A 9002-nucleotide genomic window follows, 5' to 3' on the forward strand; every position below is an offset into this window, starting at 1 on the left:
ATCACAAAAGCTCACCTTGTCACTTTGTGACAGGTGAGCTAAAAATATAAACAAAAGCTGTCCGTTAGACAACGCGCTCGACTTTTCTCGGTGTCTGACTCTGAATTAGAGCTTTGCCAGTAAAAAAAATCAGAGTTATGGGGATTATTTCTCCTGGTGTAGACTTTGATAGTAAAAAACTATTTTAAGTTTCAAGTCAATAGCTTTGATAGTAACAGAGATATCTGACTTTATAAACAAGAGCACCGCCTTGCGGGTGCTGACGCTCATCTGATTTTTTTTTGTGTAATAGAAATATTGTCCTACCGATGATTTTCTAAGTCTAACAAGAGCACCGCCTTGCGGGTGCTGACGCTCATCTGATTTTTTTTTGTGTAATAGAAATATTGTCCTACCCATGATTTTCTAAGTCTAAAAAGGGCCATCATTCTTGCAAAAAGCAGGATGGAGTTATGTTTCTTGATGTTCAGTGTCCACTTATGATGGTGAAAAACTGTTGCAAGTTTTAAAGCAATAGCTTTGATAGTTTATGAGAAAAGTTGACTTAAACATAATACTCAACCAAGAAAATGATTTTCTAAGTCCAAAAGGGGCAATAATTATTGCAAAAAGCAGGATGGAGTTATGTTGCTTGCTGTACAGGGTCAGCTTATGATGGTGAACAAGTGTTGCAAGTTTCAAAGCAATAGCTTTGATAGTTTAAGAGAAAAAGTTGACCTAAACATAAAACTTAACCAAGAAATCTGATATTTTCTAAGTCCAAAAGGGCCATAAATCTTGCAAAAAGCAGGATGGAGTTATGTTTCTTGCTGTACAGGGTCAACTTATGATGGTGAACAAGTGTTGCAAGTTTTAAAGCAATAGCTTTGACAGTTTAGGAGAAAAGCTGACCTAAACATAAAACTTAACCAAGAAAACTGATTTTCTAAGTCCAAAAGGGGCAATAATTCTTGCAAAAAGCAAGATGGAGTTATGTTTCTTGATGTACAGGGTCTGCTTATGATGGTGAACAAGTATTCCAAGTTTCAAAGCAATAGCTTTGATAGTTTAGGAGAAAAGTTGACCTAAACATAAAACTTAACCAAGAAATCTGATATTTTCTAAGTACAAAAGGGGCCATAAATCTTGCAAAAATCAAGATGGAGTTATGTTTCTTGCTATACAGGGTCAGCTTATGATGGTGAACAAGTATTCCAAGTTTCAAAGCAATAGCTTTGATAGTTTAGGAGAAAAGCTGACCTAAACATAAAACTTAACCAGGCAACGCCGACGCAGACGCCGACGCCGACGCCGACAACCGCTCAAGTGATGACAATAACTCATCTGATTTTTTTTTGTGTAATAGAAATATTGTCCTACCCATGATTTTCTAAGTCTAAAAAGGGCCATCATTCTTGCAAAAAGCAGGATGGAGTTATGTTTCTTGATGTTCAGTGTCCACTTATGATGGTGAAAAACTGTTGCAAGTTTTAAAGCAATAGCTTTGATAGTTTATGAGAAAAGTTGACTTAAACATAATACTCAACCAAGAAAATGATTTTCTAAGTCCAAAAGGGCAATAATTATTGCAAAAAGCAGATGGAGTTATGTTGCTTGCTGTACAGGGTCAGCTTATGATGGTGAACAAGTGTTGCAAGTTTCAAAGCAATAGCTTTGATAGTTTAAGAGAAAAAGTTGACCTAAACATAAAACTTAACCAAGAAATCTGATATTTTCTAAGTCCAAAAGGGGCCATAAATCTTGCAAAAAGCAGGATGGAGTTATGTTTCTTGCTGTACAGGGTCAACTTATGATGGTGAACAAGTGTTGCAAGTTTTAAAGCAATAGCTTTGACAGTTTAGGAGAAAAGCTGACCTAAACATAAAACTTAACCAAGAAAACTGATTTTCTAAGTCCAAAAGGGCAATAATTCTTGCAAAAAGCAAGATGGAGTTATGTTTCTTGATGTACAGGGTCTGCTTATGATGGTGAACAAGTATTCCAAGTTTCAAAGCAATAGCTTTGATAGTTTAGGAGAAAAGTTGACCTAAACATAAAACTTAACCAAGAAATCTGATATTTTCTAAGTACAAAAGGGGCCATAAATCTTGCAAAAATCAAGATGGAGTTATTTTCTTGCTATACAGGGTCAGCTTATGATGGTGAACAAGTATTCCAAGTTTCAAAGCAATAGCTTTGATAGTTTAGGAGAAAAGCTGACCTAAACATAAAACTTAACCAGGCAACGCCGACGCAGACGCCGACGACCGACAACCGCTCAAGTGATGACAATAACTCATCATTTTTTTTGTTAAAAAATATGTCCACATGTTTTCTAGTCTAAAAAGGGCCATCATTCTTGCAAAAAGCAGGATGAGTTATGTTTCTTGATGTCAGTGTCCACTTATGATGGTGAAAAACTGTTGCAAGTTTTAAAGCAATAGCTTTGATAGTTTATGAGAAAAGTTGACTTAAACATAATACTCAACCAAGAAAATGATTTTCTAAGTCCAAAAGGGGCAATAATTATTGCAAAAAGCAGGATGGAGTTATGTTGCTTGCTGTACAGGGTCAGCTTATGATGGTGAACAAGTGTTGCAAGTTTCAAAGCAATAGCTTTGATAGTTTAAGAGAAAAAGTTGACCTAAACATAAAACTTAACCAAGAAATCTGATATTTTCTAAGTCCAAAAGGGCCATAAATCTTGCAAAAAGCAGGAGGAGTTATGTTTCTTGCTGTACAGGGTCAACTTATGATGGTGAACAAGTGTTGCAAGTTTTAAAGCAATAGCTTTGAAGTTTAGGAAAAGCTGACCTAAACATAAAACTTAACCAAGAAAACTGATTTTCTAAGTCCAAAAGGGGCAATAATCTGCAAAAAGCAAGATGGAGTTATGTTTCTTGATGTACAGGGTCGCTTATGATGGTGAACAAGTATTCCAAGTTTCAAAGCAATAGCTTTGATAGTTTAGGAGAAAAGTTGACCTAAACATAAAACTTAACCAAGAAATCTGATATTTTCTAAGTACAAAAGGGGCCATAAATCTTGCAAAAAGCAAGATGGAGTTATTTTCTTGCTATACAGGGTCAGCTTATGATGGTGAACAAGTATTCCAAGTTTCAAAGCATAGCTTTGATAGTTTAGGAGAAAAGCTGACCTAAACATAAAACTTAACCAGGCAACGCCGACGCAGACGCCGAGCCACAACCGCTCAAGTGATGACAATAACTCATCATTTTTTTCAAAAAATCAGATGAGCTAAAAAGGGCCATCATTCTTGCAAAAAGCGATAGAGTTATGTTTCTTGATGTACTTGTCACTTATGAGGTGAAAAACGTTGCAGTTTTAAAGCAATAGCTTTGATAGTTTATGGAAAAGTTGACTTAAACATAATACTCAACCAAGAAATGATTTTCTAAGTCCAAAAGGGGCAATAATTATTGCAAAAAGCAGGATGGAGTTATGTTGCTTGCTGTACAGGGTCACTTATGTGGTGAACAGTGTTGCAAGTTCAAAGCAATACTTTGATAGTTTAAGAGAAAAAGTTGACCTAACTAAAATTAACCAAGAAATCTGATATTTTCTAAGTCCAAAGGGGCATAAATCTTGCAAAAAGCAGACGGAGTTATGTTTCTTGCTGTACAGGTCAACTTATGATGGTGAACAAGTGTTGCAAGTTTTAAAGCAATAGCTTTGATAGTTTAGGTTAAAAGCTGACCTAAACATAAAACTTAACCAAGAAAACTGATTTTCTAAGTCCAAAAGGGGCAATAAATCCTGCAAAAAGCAAGATGGAGTTATGTTTCTTGATGTACAGGGTCAGCTTATGATGGTGAACAAGTATTCCAAGTTTCAAAGCAATAGCTTTGATAGTTTAGGAGAAAAGTTGACCTAAACATAAAACTTAACCAAGAAATCTGATATTTTCTAAGTACAAAAGGGGCCATAAATCTTGCAAAAAGCAAGATGGAGTTATGTTTCTTGCTATACAGGGTCAGCTTATGATGGTGAACAAGTATTCCAAGTTTCAAAGCAATAGCTTTGATAGTTTAGGAGAAAAGCTGACCTAAACATAAAACTTAACCAGGCAACGCCGACGCAGACGCCGACAACCGCTCAAGTGATGACAATAACTCATCATTTTTTTTCAAAAAATCAGATGAGCTAAAAACTTTAACCAAAAATTCTAAGTTAAAAAGGGGCATAATTCTGTCAAAATTCAAATCAGAGTTATGGGGAATGTTTCTCCTGGTGTAGACTTTGATAGTAAATAACTATCTTAAGTTTCAAGTCAACAACTTTGATAGTAACAGAGATATTTGACTTTATCAAAAACTTTAACCAACGGCAACGCCGACGCTGGGGCGAGTACAATAGCTCTACTTTTTCTTCGAAAAGTCGAGCTAAAAAAATTGTGGGGTGTGAGGGAGGGGGGAGGGTGTGTGACCAGGGTGGCGGGGGTGACTGGGTGTGGGTACACAACTTCACATGTTGATAATAAATGTTCATGGAAAAAAAAGAAAGAAGTCTAATGAAATTCTACCAACTGGTTAGTTTGCTATGTACAAATATCTGGATTTGTAACAATTAAAGGGCAATAACTCTGAAGTTACTAAATAGATCCTGACAAAATTGTGCATTATGGTGATCTGAATTCAATTTAAGTTTCATAGTTATAGGTCATATATGTCACAAGTTATGAAGCAGAAATTGCCATATTCATAGTACCCTACATAGTCTGACTGAAACTTGACGGGCCGCATTTCCCTATATTTGTGAACATGTATATGAAGTTTTATTTATATATTCCAAACTGCTTCCTTCATATGGCACCAGACGGATGGAAGGGCAGATGAACAGAAAGACAACGCCAAAACTAATATTGCCCCACCAATGGCGAGGGATAAAAAGGTACATAATTAATGAAAAATTTGTGCAAGAGTTATGGACCTTGTGTCATATCTAAATAGCTTTAACTTTACATGACTGTGTACTGTGATTTATCCTCCATTACAGTGCTCCAGCTAAAAGGGCACTTCTGGGGGGGGGGGGGGGGGGGGCATTCTAACTCAATTCTAACTGGCGCATGCATTAGGTGCATTTTAACATTATACTTTAGGCAAGAAATTTTGCATACTTTTGGCATTATATTAGGCCAAAGAGCTATAATAATTCTTTAATTAGGCACACTTTAGGCATGGTAAAAGGTATACTTTGTGCTTTGATGGGCTAGGTTTGTCATCTCTACTATACTAAGAATGCTGCTGCTCGTATTTTACCTGGCACTTCCAGAAATTTTTGAAATACAGGCATGAAATGGTGGCCTCGGTGCATTTTTAGATCTAATTTTTTAGGTATCAATTGCAGGGGTATGTTACTCTCCTCTTAATTGGGTGGTCAGGGGGCTCTCCCCTTGGAAAATTTTGAAATACAGGTATGAAATGGTGGCCTCTGGTGCATTTCTGGGTCTAAATTTTGAGAAAAAAATATTCTTTTGTCAAAATACTAGATGAGTTTAGGTCAATTCTCAGCCAACTGGGGGACACAGGCACCCTTGGTCCTGCCCTGAATCCGGGCCTGTTCTTTGTAATTGTTTATTTAATAACAATATTTGTGTGTTAAAGAAATAAAGGCTTGAAATCATTTCTGTAGCTAGTATAACATTTTAATAACTTTTGTTTAGGCCCATTTTACTTGTTAAAATTTCAGAACACATCTTCTCCATGTACTTGATATTTATAAATATGTGTAACATATACTTAAATAAATGAATTATGGCAAAGTTTTTAACTTACAACAGACTAAATGCAAGTTTAGCACTTCTAATAGAACGTATTCCAGGTATCCAAGTTTCCAGGTTTATGAACATAACAAGGTCAAAAAACCCTTTTAAATCAAAGTACACACTCCAAGTCCAAGTCTTGGAAACAGTTCCTGATGCAAAGTACTTTGGGGTCACTATATCCTCAGATCTTAACTGAAATAAACACATCAATTTAGTCACGTCCAAAGCTACCCGAACACTAAACTTCATCAAGCGAAATATCTCATGCAAGAACCCAAAAGTTTGAGAAGTAGCTTATAAAGCCCTAGTCAGGCCACAGCTAGAATATGCTAGCTGTGTTTGGAACCCTTACACCCAACAAAACATCCACCAGATCGAAATGATTCAGCGGAGGGCAGCGAGATGGGTTAATCATGACTACTCCCCTTACAGCAGTGTCACAAACATGCTATGTCAGCTGAGATGGCGTACCCTTGAAGATAGGAGATCTGATTCACGCCTTCTTATGTTCTACAAGATAGTGAATGGTTTGGTTGCTGTGCCACTCCCCCCTATGTCAGCCCCCCATCCCGTCTAACAAGACATATGCATCCCCACTCCTATTCTCAGATCCTCACTCCCTGTAATTACTATAAGTACTCTTTCTTTCCAGCCACCATAGTGCTTTGGAATTCCCTTCCAGTACAACTTGTGCAAGCCCCCACCCTGAATCAGTTTAAGCAGGGTGTGACCAAACTTGTACACAATGCTTAACATGATAGACCTGTTTTTAAACTGCTTTTATCTGTAAATCCTTCTTGTTTTTAACACTATCAAATGTATTCATACTTGCAATACACACCGTGTATTACTTTTATCCTCCTATCCAATCTACTTTTGTTTTGTTGATGTTCTAAACCTGGTTTGTTCATATGTCTTTAACTTAGTCTTTTAAGTGCTTTAATTTAAACCTAGTCTTTTATGTGCTTTCTTTTATACTATCTAGAGGAAGGTGCTAAGGGCTACATCAACCTTAGTAAATTTGCTACTAGCTTTCACCAAATCTTAAAAAGCTTTTAAATTTCTTTTGCCTTTTAATAGTCTTTATATATAGCTGCTGCCAAGATTAGCGCCTTCTATGCAATACACTCACTATGTAGTGTACTATATGTATGTCATTCCCCTTTTATTTATGTACTTTTTTTTACAGGTTTGTGCTTATATGTGCTATGTATGTAAGTTTCTTTTAATTATATAACCATGCCATTCTTAACCGCTGTCATTTAATTTATGTTTTAATATGCCTAACTTTCGCTTATCTTTCTTTTTAGCCATTTTATTTTTTGTTACTTTCTGTTTTCTTTGTTTGTCGGGAAATAGCTCATGAGCTAATGTTTTTTGTTATACTTTATCCGACGTAAAATAAAGATTCTTGTATCTTGTTTAACTTCTTGTACAGGCGCACAGCTGCACATAATACTCGCAGAGAGGAGTGTTGCAGTATAAATAGATAGATATCCAATATTTTATATCCGGGTATGGTTACACTTTTCTAAAACTCATTTTTAAACAATATTTTGAAAAATTTATAATGATGCAAAGACAGTTTAACAGCATTTTACAGTATCTGACATTAAAGTTTACAGTGTCGTTAGATCTTATTAAACTAATTTCTCGGTGTTTGACGTGTTGTTCCTCACTTTTATTATTTCCCAGTTTTTGTAATTTCAAAGAAATATTCACGAAAAACTCGGCAATTTTATACAGCAGACGACAATCTACGTACTTTTGATTTCAAAAACTTTTAAAATGATCAAGGTAAAAAAAATTCCTATTTAAATTTGATTGTGGTTGATTTTTATCAATTAGATTAAAATGTCTGTTGTCTGGACTTAAGTTTTAATTGTGTATATATATATAAACAGACATTTACGTCTGTGACCGAAAACGAAAGTACAGTTTGACAGGCGGCGCAAAAATGAAGATAATTTTCAGACTGGTTAGATATTGTTTTTGAGTTCCTTGTTTTAACACTAAGCTTCAGTGATTTTAATGCTGGTGTAGCAGACTAAATTGGGCCAATTACAGCAGGTAATTGTGTCAATGCCCCCCTCCCCACCCCCTGCATGTATCACCGATAAAAAGGTGCAATACAGCAGTTTATTATAACCACTGAGACAAAAAAGAGAAGGTTGGCTAAAAAGGAAATGAATGGTTGTAAAACCGGCAGGGTGCCTGGCGGGGCAACAGGGCGGAACGAATTTCGGAACCGGCGATGCGCCCTGCTAAAAACTGCTAGCTGGAGCACTGCATTAATTTTGTCCTTCCAAGTTTTGACAGCAAGACTGCCGGACACAAATATAAAACAATCTGACCGTCGAATTATTTTGACTAAGGGTTTCCATAGGCACATTGTCAATACAGTGTTTTAGGGTATAGCGGATTTTAGGGTATAGAGGATAGATTGATAAATTTTATCTTTAGACTTGAATTATTGTATAAATTTTCATATCATTTTTTTACTGGTATGCAAACAGACATTCTGACATGCATTTTAAATATTTGCTTGTTGTGTTATTTTTCATATGCCATCAAATGTAAAATAAAGCTATCCCCTATAGACTAAATCAGTGTATATGTAAAAAACATCAGTGAATGAAAAGTATTTAATAGAAATTTAAAAAGCTGAATGTTTTTGAAAAGAGAATACATTATTATTCTGATTTATAGTAAAGAAATCTTGGAAAGTTTGTCAAGATGTGGATTTTAAACTAATAATCGAAAAAATGACCAAAGCTATCCTGTACACCCTAAATCAGCGCATATGTAAACTATGACTTGGAGAGAAAAAACATATGAATTTCTATTAAAAGCTGAATGTTTTAAGAAGAATTGATGTTTTCTGTCTGATATAGCCTGGAGTTACCAGTATTGGTGGGGATAAGGATTCATCTCCTATGCATTTGTCTAAACTTGGGTTAAATTAATATAACAAAATGAACTTATTTTGATACATTATTTACTTGTGCATCCTAAAGAGATCCAGATTTTTTAAAACTAGCTTTCAATTTAAAATCAGAGCCATTTTAATAACATGACCCCTATAAGCGGTATGTCAAAATGCTGACACCTGAATCAGTGTACTCGTAAGTCATATGATTAAGTGATATCAAAATGGAAAATTATGTCCAAAACATTAAAGTTATCATAAAAGCAATACTTTCTTATCATGAAAATGAATATTTCTACTGGGATTTGT

General features: G+C 35.4%; 1 protein-coding gene across 1 annotated transcript in view; it reads right to left on the reverse strand.

The window, feature by feature from the left end:
* Positions 1-9002, reverse strand: part of LOC123551345 (S-adenosylmethionine decarboxylase proenzyme 1-like) — a 32340-nt gene that overhangs the window by 22062 nt on the left and 1276 nt on the right. The gene's annotated exons all lie outside the window — the stretch shown is intronic.

Source organism: Mercenaria mercenaria, chromosome 4, assembly GCF_021730395.1.
Source record: "Mercenaria mercenaria strain notata chromosome 4, MADL_Memer_1, whole genome shotgun sequence".
Classification (NCBI taxonomy): domain Eukaryota; kingdom Metazoa; phylum Mollusca; class Bivalvia; order Venerida; family Veneridae; genus Mercenaria; species Mercenaria mercenaria.